This window comes from Callorhinus ursinus, unplaced genomic scaffold (genome assembly GCF_003265705.2).
Source record: "Callorhinus ursinus isolate GAN/ISIS: 27379988/994484 unplaced genomic scaffold, GSC_fseal_2.0 scaffold4, whole genome shotgun sequence".
Classification (NCBI taxonomy): Eukaryota; Metazoa; Chordata; class Mammalia; order Carnivora; family Otariidae; genus Callorhinus; species Callorhinus ursinus.
The window spans coordinates 114,059,929-114,074,614 of record NW_027397066.1 but is presented as its reverse complement, the minus strand read 5'-3'; the positions used below and the strand labels follow the sequence as shown (position 1 = coordinate 114,074,614).

The 14,686-nt window shown below is 36.9% G+C and overlaps 1 long non-coding RNA gene across 1 annotated transcript in view; it reads left to right on the top strand.

Moving 5' to 3' along the window:
- LOC141372506 (uncharacterized) overlaps positions 1 to 14,686 on the top strand; it is an 86,127-nt gene that overhangs the window by 59,504 nt on the left and 11,937 nt on the right. The window lies entirely within an intron of this gene.

Below are 14,686 nucleotides of genomic sequence, written 5' to 3'. Positions count from 1 at the left end.
TGCTGGGACACTTGGGGAAATAAATTAAGACAAGAAATTCAGGCTGTTTTGATGGTCAAAATCAAAATATCAGAAGGCGGAGGGTCAGACTATTAAAAGCCATTAGAGCATCCGCCACTATAAAGGAATAAAGGAACCTTCTCCTGAAAGAAATAATAGATCTATCACTAATGGGAATCTTGGAAGCCAAAGACACAAAATTGGTGAGCATGGGTTGAGCACTTAAAAGCTATTAGTGTGTTCTCCACCTAACTCTGAGACTCTTGTGATATGATAAGTTGGTCACGAAATGGGTTACGTTGACAGTAGATCACCCGCCAACCACAAGAAAATTTCCATGCAACACGGTACAGTGTAAAACACCATAAAATCCTCAACCTAGTGGCACAAACCTGCTTAGGTATTAATTTGGCACTGAAAGTTCTAAGCCTTAGCTAAAGAAGTGAAATCCTCAAGTTTCAAAGAATTGAACCCACTACTGAAGCAGGAGAGTGAGGTTCTTGTTTCACGGAATCAAAGAATGAATCTTGTGGACAAAGGAGAGTAAGCAAAGCAATGGAGTTTTATTAAGCAAGGATACAGAAAAAGTTCTCAGAAGTGTGAGAGGTCTTGACGCGGTTGCCAATGAGGGCTTTTCATCTCTGTCCTTTTATTAGGACGTTACCAGGAAACTTGCTGGTGGTTAGGTCAGTGGGCTGGAACTAGACGTGATTCTTAGACATTGTGTGAGTTTTTGTTTTGTGACATCTGTGATCTACAGATATGTATTGCTAGCTCTGATTAATCTTTATAGTGAAGTTTTCCTTTGAGATCTGATTTGTTTTTGTGGTTATTTTTATTTTCTGTGGTTACAGTGTAATTATTAGAAAAGCATTTTAAGCCTAGTAATTGGGATAGGGTGCTCTAAATTTTCCTGATCTGTTTTTGTTCTGTCTCAGTGTCTGCATACCTGAAATACCCTTGGAGCTTAGTTAGGCCCCTGTTCTTTCCCTACCTAAAGTCCCATCCTTTCCCTATTCACTACCTTCCAGCACATACGCTTATTTTATGTCTAAGAACTGTGGTCCTGGAAACTAGATATTTACAAAAATGGCAAACTCTTACTAAGGCAATCTAGAATTACTATGTTCATCACGGGGAATTTTCCAGTTATGTAAGAGTATTCATTTAAGAGCAAGGATTCCCAAATCAAACAAACTAAATGGGATACCCATCTTAATTGTCATCCCGAATCCTCCAAAGGGCTTGAAAATTCTAAAATAGCTTCATCAAAAGATTCATTGCAAAAGGTTAATGAGAAATGAAAGACACAGGAAGTGTACCTAAAACAAAAGACTAAGACAGATACAACTTCTACTACTCCCCTCTGTCCTCCTTATCTGAGTATTCAGTCTACTAATTCTGTCTGAAATGTCTTTCCACTCTGAAAAGACTACAAAACCATAAACAAAAGTCAAAGTCTTCTATACCTACTCCAACACCCCCATATCTCCCCTTGAAGGAGGACCCCAATAGGGCCCTCTCAGGGTTGTTGAGACTCTGAGGGATGCTCTGGTAAACTGCTCTCAGTTATTCCCTCAAACAATCAAGGGGAAACTTATATTAAAATTAATGAAAAACCTTGCCAAATTCTAATAGATAACTTGGGCTACACTGTCTACCTTAAACCTACTTGCTCCACAGCCTGTAGGTGAGATGTTGGGAAAATTGACAGAAGCCAGTAGAGTGAGAATTCTTACCAGAATCAGTTCTCCTTGATCTCTGTATTGCCCAGTCAAGGAAGGTAGAATTTCAAATTGCCCCTTATTGGTTATCAGTCCTTCTCTCTCCCATGGATAGCTATTGCCTTCTTGTTTGTCTTGTTTTGTGTCCTAAGAACTTGGCTTGGTTTTCTGCCTGCCTCGGACATGTAGGTTGTAGGTTCTTGCATATACAGAAGTGGGAGAGCTAGGTTCTTGTCTCACAGAATCAAAGAAAGAATCTCACGGACAAAAAGAAGTAAAGTGATAGTTTTATTAAGCAAGGATACAGAAAAAGCTCTTGGGAGTGAGAGGGATCCCGGCAGGATTGCCACTGAGGGCTTTAGGGTTGGCCTTTTGTAGAAAGCTAACCAGGGAACTTCAATCTTTTTGACTTCTCTACTGGTGGCACCATTGATTAAGGGCCAGTGAAACATCTTTAATGGCTTACTTCTTTTTAGGGTCTGGTTATTTTCTCTGTTGACCACAGGAGACTGTCATAAATAAGACTTCCCCTTCAGAAACGTAGGACAGGGTGGTCTGGAGTGTTCCTTTATCTCTGGTTTCTTTACACCTCCACATTCTGGGTGTTTTCTGTGAGCCTGATCACATAGTCTCCTATCTATCTCTCCCTACCTAGCCCCGCCTGTCCCTTATTCACAGACAGCTCAACCATCAGGCTGGGAGCTCAAAAATATGGCCAGAGAGAAATGTGGGTTGTACCCCATTTTTGGTTAGCTATGGCTGGACAGAAATGTGGAGTGCACTATATTTGCAGCAAGGGTCCTACTAACTATTGCCAGCTTTCAGGGAATTGTCTTAAGTCTTTTTGACTTTGGGCTGTCTTTGGGAGTGGCTTGGATCTTGGGAAGGTAATATTTTTTACACCCTCTTTGGGGATGCCTCTTGGATCCATAGGTTGTTCAATACTGCCAGGAATATTTACTATATGTCCCAGCTGAAAACCGACAAGACATCTGAAAGGATTTTTTATGTAAGTCTGTGGTTATAAGTTGACCAAATTGGAAACTGATATTCAAAGTCTGATAGGAACTTTTTTTTAAGGCCTTCTCTCCCAAGCTAAATGAAACTGTGTACCCAGAGGGAAAGAAAAACATTCCAAAGACAAACAGCTCTAAACCTATTATATTGGAATCTTGTGAATACTCAGTTTGTAAGACAAGTTGTACAGTTTGTCCTCAGTTTGTAGGACAGTTGTTTTACTTAATTCCTTAAAGAACTGGGTTGCAACCTGAATGATATCAAGGAGCTAATCCACCACCCATACAACTACATTATCTTAAATTTCTTTTTTATATCAGGGATAAAATCTTCAGCTAAGATAGAAATCAAAAGATCCAGAAGAGCTCACCTTTCCTTTTACCAATCCCCAAAACTCCCCTATTCATCTCACAAGGCTTGTAGGTACTATAAAAATCTGTATTTAGGAAACAAAATTACTTCTCCAGGAACTTTGCATTCTTTCTCTATGCCTTTGAGATGTAAATGTTCTTCCTGGTTTCTCTAGGAACTGAGGGTCATCTCTTTGAAATACAGACATCAGGGAGGTAATTCTTATCAGAAGGGAAAAAAAAGGAAAAGGCTATTTGGAAACTAGGTGAATGAAAAAAATCTTAAAATTCTTTCCCATAAACAGTAATAAAAGTTTAAGCAGGTAACCTTAATGTATTCTATCTGCCAAAAACACAATTTGGATCTAACTGGCTTTTTTTTTTTTTAATAAACCAGTGCGTTTTGCATTATCATCCTGACTAATGGCTAAAATGTTTAAAAACAGGAATTTATAAGATCTGTTTGTTGGTTTAATTAAAACAGACATGTCTTTAGGGATGCCTGGGTGGCTCAGTTGTTAAGCATCTGCCTTCAGCTCAGGTCATGGTCCTGGGGTCCTGGGGTCTTGGGGTCCTGGGGTCCTGGGGTCCTGGGGTCCCGGGGTCCCAAGGTCCTGGGATCCAGCCCCACACCGGGCTCCCTGCTCAGCGGGAAGTCTGCTTCTCTCTCTCCCTGTCAAATAAATAAATAAAATCTTAAAACAAAACAAAACAAAACAGGCATGTCTTTAGAGACATCAGCTTTGAATATAACACTTTTATTCTAGTAGGTTTACTAAAAGTCAAAGAAGCTCATGTTATATTTGTTACAGAATTTGACAGCAAGAAAGATAATTTAAGATGATGGTTAGCTGTTTAATGTCTCATGAAAATTCCATGAATTATCTAAACATAATCATTAATAAGTAAATTAAATAGATGTAAATAAAACCTTATAAATGGAGTTTTCAACAATAATTATGGTTCATGGTATGTCTGCTTAAAAGTAGTTTCCAAAATCTTTTTGGCAACTTGTAACCTTAAAGTTATACTGAAATAAATTAAATGATGAATTTTCATTGAATAGCTTGATCATTTCCAAATAAAATACTGAAATATTAATTACAGAACATAGGTTTATCCTCTTTTTTTACAGAGGAAATAAAGATATTTGGGCCTGTAAGTAAACATGTTTTGTGCCATATTGAAAAATTTACTATGAGGAAGAATGTATTTCTAGAAATTATGAAACATATTTATAAATTTGCCAATGCTAGTGTAACAGTCTACAAATTACTTCTTCGTTTTCACTAGTAATTAAAGAATCTAAGGGTTAAGAATTCTAAATAACGTATATAATTTAAACTATTAGAAATAATAAGGGAAAGATCTCTATGCAAGGAAAGTAGGATGTGTTTTTGGTAAGAAAAGGTATGAAGTATGGAGTTGTGTTTTTATTAAGGGAAAAAGAATAATTTTGCCCGAAAGTAAAACAACTGATTATTCCAGAAAGAGAAAGAGAGGAAAAAAAAAAAATAGGACACAACCAAAATGGATATAAACAGCTAAAGAAATTGTGGAAAACGAACCTTGGGAAAGGATTTTTTTGTGTGGTCAAGCTGACTTGGAATGTTGGAATGGATTTATTTAAGTATCTTTTTGAATGTGCATTAATATCAAAAGTACACTGGTTCAAAATTAGTATTTTTTTCCCTCTGTTTAAAAGATAAAGTTTTCTTAGATTATTGGCCTTCTGTTAATAAGAAATTGTAAACAAATGTTTTTCTTTACTGTTTAAATAATCTTCCTGGAAAGCAGAAGTTTTGTGTTTTACCAAAATAATTTACTGTTCTTCACATTTTCTAATCAGGTCTTTGACTACTTAAGAAAACTCAGTCTTCTCAATTTTAAGATTCCTTGAAGATTTCTTATAACTATTTATTTAAGGTTTCTTATAACTATGTAACTTTCTGTATTTGCCTTTGAAATCTCTAATTGATTAAGTGTATATTTTTTGACAAACTTCTCAAAAATGAAATTCTAAATGAAGTTTTTTTGACCTTAACTCACTTTGGGACTTTCCCAAAGAGTCCCTGGAACATCTCAAAAGATTTGTTCCCTCACCTTATAAAAAGAGAAATATTTGACAGGTTGAATTATATAGAAAGTGTTTTCAAATAAGAAGCAGTGTTTAAACTTCTTTGATTATATTTGTACGGGTGTATGTTGTTAATATCAGTGTTCTAGAAACTGTATAAAATTCCTAAAAATCCAATATGTTCTAATACAATGTTATCAGTCATAATCCCAGTTATCACCTTAAAATGTTGTATATTGCAGAAATAACCAAATTTCCTTGTTATTTCCATTATAACAAACTCTCATTAGATCTTTAGCCATGGGAATTTGCATATTGCACAACTGAAGAAGTTTCCACCTGACATCTGGTCCTGTGTAAATGCCAGAGACCTCAAAATTAAATTTACCAGGAAAAGAAATAGTTGATATCAGGGTGGACTGCTTTCTCCTAAAACATCACATCAAGAACATTTCATTTCTCCTTCTCTCTCTGACCATCCTTTTCCTAATGCTTACACTGTAAGGGTCTTTGTGATCTTTCGTCCACATTTTTCCTTGCACTTGCCTGAAAAGATAATGCTATTATTCTTATATCTCAGGCCGCTGCAAAAGAGTATAATTTAATCTCCAACAAACTGTTGGATTTGTTATGATGCTGGTGATCCTATGATTCTTTCTTCCCATCACAAACTTCTCCTTTATTTCCAGTACCTCAGTTTCTCTGGAACAAACTCTCAGGGTAAGTATTTCTGGGGAAGGGGAGACACAATTACACGAATACATAAACAGGCCAACTGGCTTAATAAGGTATTGCCCTCTTTGGGATCATTTCTTGACTTATTTGATTCTAGCTCGTTTGGGTCATGGGGACCCTGGCTCACAAGTGCTCTTCAAACCACAGGCATTGTTTTGTTTCTAATAATTATTACTGTCTTCCAAATATGCTATGTTCTCTCAAAAGTTTTTATGCATGTGGGCAGCCATTGGCCAGTGACAGATGGTCTGTCTCCCACTGTAATGAAAAGAGAACGGAAAAACATAACCAGCTCTAAGAAAAAAAGCCTGAAATCACCTCTTGTGAAAACTGCGCTGAGACCTAAAGAGGCTGGTAGTCACCCTAAGACTGATATTTTGGACCAAATCTCTTAAATGGTCATGAGGATAATCAAAAGGGGGAACTGTTGAATAAATTTCTAGGCCCAAGCTGGAGATGCTCCTGCCCAGGGTGCCCCATCAGCAAACTGAAATTTAGATAATTTCATGTTCCTTTAAATGTTCCATTTGACCAGAAACTCTGTATTCTCAGTTAACCCATCCCCAAATGCCAAGACAGCTCTGGGCCTTTTCACCCCAAACGAGGTTGACTTTGTAGCCTCTGCCAATTACGTATTTCCTATTTTTCACTTTCTTGTTCTTTGGTCTTTATCCCATGAAAGCTTCTTGCCTTTGGCCCCATTTTGCAGTTCTTCAAAAGGAGACTGTCCAACTCATGAAATATTAAATGAAGTTTGTATCATCTAAATTGTCTTCTTTAATATTTTTTAAGAATATTAACTATTGTAAAACTAAATTCATTGCTCTCCCTCTGCCCTCCTTCTTGCTCATGCATGTGCTCTCTCTCTCTCTCTCGGTCTAAAATAAATAAAGTCTTTAAAAAATATATTAAAATATAAATAAAATATAAATAAGCCAAAGCAGTAAAAAGTAAAAAACTGTATTAGAAATCCTTCCAAGAGCTAAATATTAACTTTCATCAATATATACATCCATAAGCTTCATATAGATGTTTATCTTTGAAATTGAGTTTAATTTTATATGATTTAATTTCCTGTTTTATTATGCATATTAACAGGATTATTAGCTGTCTTGATATACAGTAATTCTTGATTTTTTATTCTAATTCTTCCAATAAACTTAAGCTCTGATTAATAAATCTCATATACCTATGAGAATAGGTACTTTCAAGAATTGTTTGAATTTTCCAGTAAAGTAAAGCCACTCTTTTTAGAAGCTTGATCAAAATTTTTATTATTTTACTTTACCTTGAATTTTCTTCTGCGGTCGTACTTTGTCTCTTATTATGTATAAGCAATAAACCATTAAAAACCTTAATAAAGGCCATGGTATATAATATTTTTTTAAAGATTTTATTTATTTATTTGAGAGAGAGAATGAGAGAGAGAGAGAGAGCGAGCGAGAGAGCGAGCATGAGGGGGGGTAGGGTCAGAGGGAGAAGCAGACTCCCCGCTGAGCAGGGAGCCTGATGCGGGACTCGATCCCGGGACTCCAGGATCATGACCTGAGCCGAAGGCAGTCGCTTAACCAACTGAGCCATCCAGGCGCCCAATGGTATATAATATTGATAGAGTTATTGAAAATGTATGTTAATCATAAGAGAACAGAAAGAACTAGTAAAATATTAGAAATGTATGACAACAGAAGTATCAACAATTGTCGGTTTAAAAAAAGTTCAAATGGGGTGTTCATTATTCCACAATAACCAAAATATCTAAAACAGCAACCATGCAGTTATTTATAAATCTCCATGGTTGCTCAAAACACAAAAATAATCAAATTTTGCAGCTGATAGCATGCTTGTGGAATTTGGTTTCTGTTTCTAACAAACTTGGACTCACAAGACTAAGCAGAGGAAACCTGAAGAGCAGACTAGACTCTAGTACTGAGGTTAATTTTGTGTTTATAACAGCTGCTGCAAAGCCTCAGAACCTGTCTTATCCTCCCTGGAATTCGTGAACAGCCTTGACTCTTTCACCTGACAGAGTCATTGGTCTCTTCATTTGGAGTCATCAAAAGAGAATAGCACTTAATGCAAGAAATGCCTTAAAAGGATGCATGAATGTAAGGCTACCTCCTCCTTTCCAACACTGGTAATTTATCAGTTCTTATAAGTAAGAGTTCTGATGATAAAGAAGAGTTCCTCTTCTTATGATAAGGAAGAGTTTAAAAGCAATTTTGATAAAGCAGTTTCTCTGAGTGAGTTTGTGTTGTTTTGGTGAAACTCACTTAAAACTAAATCTCTCTCAAATTGAGAAGCCTACAAAGAATTAAGAAACAGATGACTGCCCATCACTCAATTCTAAGCAGGAATTAAAGAGACAATAGGGAAGCCTAGAGAAATATTCTCCCAAACTTATGCACTCTTCTGAGTTAAAATCATCTTGTAATGTTTGAAAGCACTTTATCTAGGTAAGGTTCTATTCAATTCATTATTTTAATCTAAAGATTTTTTTCCCTTTATCACAAATTTACTCAATATAAGGTCTTGAGATCTTCAGTAATTAGATCAGGATACTAAATCTTTGCATTTAATAACATCTTCATTTTAGTTAGTTTTTTCTAAGTGGACTATATGATATATAATTTGTGTAAATTACCTAGCACGAATCCTGATTTAAAGATTCCATAGGCTAAATATTATTTTCCTTTCTATTTTTCCATTTCCTACAAGTAAAATAAACTTCTTATAAGTTTACTATATGATCCAGTAATTCCACTACTCGGTATTTACCCAGAGAATATGAAAACACTATTTTGGAAAAAAATATATGCACCACCTATGTTTATTGCAGCCTTATTTACAGTAGCCAAGATATGGAAGCCACCCAAGTGTCCATTCATAGCTGAATGATTAAAGAAGATAAAGAAAAGGTGGTATACACACACACACACACACACACACACGCACACACACAAACATCCACACTGGAATATTACTCAGCCATAAAAAAGAATGAAATCTTGTCATTTGCAACATGGGTGGATCTAAAGGGTATAATGCTAAGCAAATAAATCAGAGAAAGACAAATACCATATGATTTCACGCATATGTGGAATTTAAGAAACAAAACTAACAAGCAAACAGAAAAAAAGAAGAGACAGACCAAGAATCAGTGTCTTAACTACAGAGAACAGATTATTACCAAAGGGGAGGTGGATGGGGGGTTGTTAAGTAGGTGATGGGGATTAAAGAGTCTACTTATTGTGATGAGCACTAGGTGATGTGTGGAAGTGTTGAATCACTATATTGTACACCTGAAACTAATATAACACTGTGTGTTAAAAAAATAAATAAATATTACAGTAAGCATTATGTGTGGTTAATGAATGGACTCCCTTTTAATACTTATAGTTTGATGGATCAAAGGTCCTTCATTAGAGACTGCTGCTATTTCTTTTCAGAACCAAAAGAGAGAGTGATTGAAAGAGAGGAAGGAGGAAGGAAGGAAAGGAAGGAAGAAACCATATTGACACATTGTTATTTAAGTAAATAATGAGGTGCTCTGTTTGGATGAATTTTAAGCTTTCTACCATAGATATCCAAATAGGTTAAAAATTAAGAAAGGATCATTTTATTATCAAAACATTAAAGCAAATACAGCAAGGGAATAAGACATTATAGAGTCCTTTTCAAAAGATGCTCAGTTTTAGGATTAGCTGTCAAATAAGACAAGCTATCAGTTTCTGTTCTCAAGATGGCCAAGGAAGATGGTATTAACCCCCAGCTGTGGTTGATATTGCCTTGACATCAAGGGGTGAGACTGATGACATGGCTGACTAAATTGGTGTTCTCGGGACAACTGGATGGTTCAGTCGGTTAAGCATCTACCTTCAGCTCAGGTCATGATCCCAGGGTACTGGGATGGAGCCCTGCATCAGGCTCCCTGCTCAGTGGGGAGCCTGCTTCCCCCTCTGCTTGCTGTTCCCCCTGCTTGTGTTTCTCTCTCTCTCTCTCTAATAAATAAATAAAATCTTTAAAATAAATAAATAAATTGGTGTTCTCTTCACCCTTTATTACCTTTTGTATGGGGTGCTCTGATCAGATAGGGGCCACCAAATGTGGGGCATCCTGATTGGTTGGGAGCTTGCAGCACTGGCGATAAAAGGATTCACCCAAAGAAGAAGGAAGGAGATAGAAGTGTCTTGAATATATCACAAGGGAGTAGGGGAGGGGGTGCAGGACAGCAAAGGAGAGACTGTGAGGAGGCGGAGTGAGGGAGTACGGGAACATATGGAATTTCCCCTTTTGTGGTAATATCAGGAACTGTGCCTGGTTATGATGGGTCAGTTAGGGCCTGTGGTTACTTATACCTGGGTCGCTTCATGAGCCTGTTTGCATTCAGCTAGGTTGTCCCCGTGGCCCTTTTGCCTTGATCAAGTTTCCATTGTTCATGTTGGTTGCCTGAGAGTGTCCTCTACATTCTACGCATCCATCCTGGTGTTCTCTTTAGATTAGAAAACATCCATGGTACTAGTTGTTCTGACAGATGTCTGAAAGCATTGCAGCCTTTCAGGATCAAGCATCTTAGATTTACCTGTGCAATGTTAATTTTTCTAATTGTAAAGAGCTCTCCTTGTTTTCTGATGAGCCAGATGGCAACATGACATAGTTGAGCCGATAGAAAATAAAAGAACCCAGAACGAAGCTGAAAACTTGGGAGGCTCAGAAGTTGAGTATCCATGGCCATCATATTTTTTTTTCACTGTATTAGACCTGGGCAGATTACCTGACTGAGGGGTCTTTTTTTTAATATTTATTTATTTGAGAGAGTGAGAATGAGAGAGAGAGAGTACATGAGAGGGGGAAGGGTCAGAGGGAGAAGCAGGCTCCCTGCTGAGCAGGGAGCCCGATGCGGGACTCGATCCCGGGAGTCCGGGATCATGACCTGAGCCGAAGGCAGTCGCCCAACCAACTGGGTTGGCCTGAGCCACCCAGGAGCCCTAAGGGGTCTTTAGATTCATTCTTCTCTCCAGCAAATTATCAGTGTGGGTCCTAAGGCTGGAGTTTGTGGGTTAAGTAAGGGGCTGAAACACTGTAGTTTGTACAGGAAAAGCATTGAAATTTTTACAGTGTTGAAGTGTCCCTCCGAGTGAAATATAGGTAGTTATCAAAATAATCTTTAGGACCACAGTTTAGGATTATCAGTTCATCCACATTAATTCAAAAAATATATTGAAATGTGGAATCAGTACAGAAACTAAATGAGGTTTCTACTGATAAATGTAAAGTACTGTCCAATTTTTCTTAAATTTTCACGTAAGACTTTAAAACTTTTATTTGTTTAATCTCTTGGGCAATTAATTTTTTCCTGTAATTTAATAAGAAGGACCATTAATTATAGGGTATCCAAACATGAATGTAAGAATAGTAGCCTAAAATCAACATTTTATAACTTGGCACAGTCATAGCATTTCCTAGCTAATTCTCTTGTAGTTTTAAAATGCAGGTTCTGTAGTGAATTACCATAATTGCACTATAGTTAATATACCACAGTCTTTCCAATTTTACTAAGTTCATTATTATTTTTTAAACTTCTACAATTATTTTTAGAGCCAACAGTATATCAGTGTATATTCTGTGCCGCTAGTTGGGACACAGACTGAATCAAGTTAGATATCTTGCCCTCAGGAAAATAATTTTTTCTTGAGCAACACTGATTACCAGGGAGACAGGTTAAGGAAATGAATGAATCTATGAAAATCCATCGCCATGCTGGGAAACCAGAGAGTGAACTACTAAATAGGTATTGTGTCAGTATTATGATCTTTGTTTACAAAGGACACATTATAATTAGAGTCAGAACTGTTTTGATTTGCTCTGTAACACCACGTTAGTGACCTCAGGCATGCATCATTGCGTTGTGCTTTGCATTATTGTGCTTCACAAGTAACTGAGGTTTTACAAATGGAAGGTTTTTGGTAACCCTGAGCTGAGCAATTCTGTCAGCACCATTTCTCCAACCGCGTTTGTTCACTTCATGTCTCTGTGTCATGTTCACAGAAAAACATTCTGGAATGGGAGAGTTTGGTCAGAGGCAAGGAAAAGCTTTCTTGCCATTCAGTCTGCAAACGTGGGAGAGGCAGACTGACTTATACACAGAAAGTGTACCCTCAAGGCGGCGGGGGGCCGGGGGAGGATTAGGATTGGGGTTAAATAGGCAAAAACCTCAGGTCTCTGCCCTTTGCAGAGATTGGTCAGATTCAAGTCCCAAACCTCGAGTTGCAGGTGCAGAGTGGCAAGGAAGATACAGTCCACCATTTCTGGTAGCAGTTGTAAGATGTGGCAGCCCTTCGAGAGCTTGACAGGATGTATTGCAGGGGTCTTCTTGCAAATTTTGCTGAATTTTGTGCAAGTTTGTCACTTTCGGCTGTGCTGATTTTGTTCTTCACGGTCATTAGGCCTGATTAAAATTTTACTTTTTCTCCCTTGACATGAGGGAGCCCATCTTATCTGTCAGTTATTATTGTCTAATTACAGGAGTCTTTTTTCTTACTTACATTTTGGTAATTCCCACAATATTTCAAACTTTATCATTATTGTTATATTTGTTACAGTCATCTGTGATCAGTGATTATGACTAACTGAAAACTCAGATGATGTTTAGCATTTTTTAACAATAAAGTATTTTTTTAAAGATTTTATTTATTTTTGCGAGAGAGAGAGAGCAGGAGCCTGGGGGTGGGGGGAGAAGCAGAAGGAGAAGCAGACTCCCCACTGAGCAGGAAGACTGATGCTGGGCTCCATCCCAGGACCCTGGGATCATGACCTGAGCTGAACGCAGACACTTAACTGACTAAGCCACCCAGGCACCCAACAATAAAGTATTTTTAGTTAAGGTATGTACATTGCTTTTTTAGACATGATGCTGTTGTACACTTAGTAGACTTAATAGTATAAACATAACTTTATATGCACTGGGAAACCAAAAAATGCATTTGACTCACTTTATTGCGGTAGTCTGTAACTGAACCTGCAATATCTCCTAGGTATGCCTGTAGTTTGAAGCCTGATGAATAAAGTAAAAAGGTGTAATTCTACTCTATTTCTTTATCATCTTCTACATAAGAATTGTAATTCAGAAAATGACTCCTTAGCCCATCATGTTAGTTAAATTAGTGAGCATAAAATGAATAATTTTGATAATATTAAAATAGAAGAACATTTTAGACAGGTTTGAGATTATATAGGACAAACACAAAACCATAGTGCATGAAATTAAGGCAAGTGAGATAATTTTTTAGGTGGGTGATACTTTTTTACTATTTTTCAGAATTCTTAAGCTAAATAGGCATATATAAGACTAAAAACAAGTATCTTCTTATTTTTATTTTTGTATTAGTCTTTGTAATCCTTTTTTTTTTAAGAGATTAGGATCAAATCCAAAATGAGGTTGAGAGAGAGACAGAAGGAAACAGGAAGGCATGGAAGGGAAAGAGAGAAAGAGGGACAGAGAGGGAGGGAGGGAGGGGAGAGGGAAGTTTATTGTTATATGTGAAATCTTTAAAATCTTCAAAGTCTTTGCTCCCTTTACATATAAAGACTGTTTACAGAATGAAGTTGACTAATTATAAGTCAAGCCCAAAGAGACTGATCTCTTAGACAAAAACGTAAAAGGTCATTTAAGAAACTGCATTACATCTATAAATATGGCGTCACAAATCGGTGTGAATCTCTCCGGTTTTAAAGAGTTCTCACTGATGAATTTAATTTTTAGTAAATGGTGTTGTGACAACTAAGTAATCGTGTGGATAAAAAGAGAGGTTAGAGCCACACGTGACTGCACGTAAGAGAATAACTATAAATGGATACGCCCTACAGAGAGGAAGGGCTTGCTCTAAAATTACTAGGAACATGTCAAAGTACACAGGACACCGCCTGAAAACGGCCCTCGGGGTCCAAATTAGTGACAAATAAGCATCATAAAGAATAATGAGAATAACCAATTACAACACACTGTTTTATAACATGTTATCACGAGTCCATAGTTCTACTTAAAAATAAAACGGGGGAGGAGGAAAGGTCTTTTTTCCAAACAGAAGAATACCAGCTAATACATGTAGCAGGAAAATAGACTTAGATAATCAGCATTTGTGACTATCATAATAATTTGAAGCAAAGATTATCCATGAATGTTAAAAAATCATTTACACATCTTTTAAACATCACCTCACATATTTTTAATATAATACCAAAGGAATTTTTTTTCCCTTTCCAATGGAAATATCTATCAGGCACCATCAGATGAAATGATCAAACTTGGCATCACTGATAAGGATGAAATGGCGTTATGTACCTCATAGTGTTATACAATAGGAAATCACGAATCTAGTAATTTTGGCACACACACACATAAAATATCTAACTCAAAGCCGGTTTATGAGGAAAGAATTAGAAAAATCCATATTATATGATTTTCTATGCAATTTTGGCTGGGACTTAAAAAGTATCTTATGTTCCATATCCTACCTGTCTAGAAGAGGTCTCCAGCATTATTGTGACTGCTGATTGGGGCTGGTCACAATAAATGATTGTTTTCTCATGGTAAGAAAAAAAAATGCTTTGAAGCTTACGCTATCGGGATATAGCTCTTCAGCTAATCTTCTTGGCTTTCAGGTTCAGAGACTTTGCAACAATTTCTAGCATTACTTTGAATGTGTGGATTACATGTCATGTTCAACAGCCCCACAGTTCTTTTCACTTCACTTCCACTGATTTCACTTCCATCCCACACAGCACCG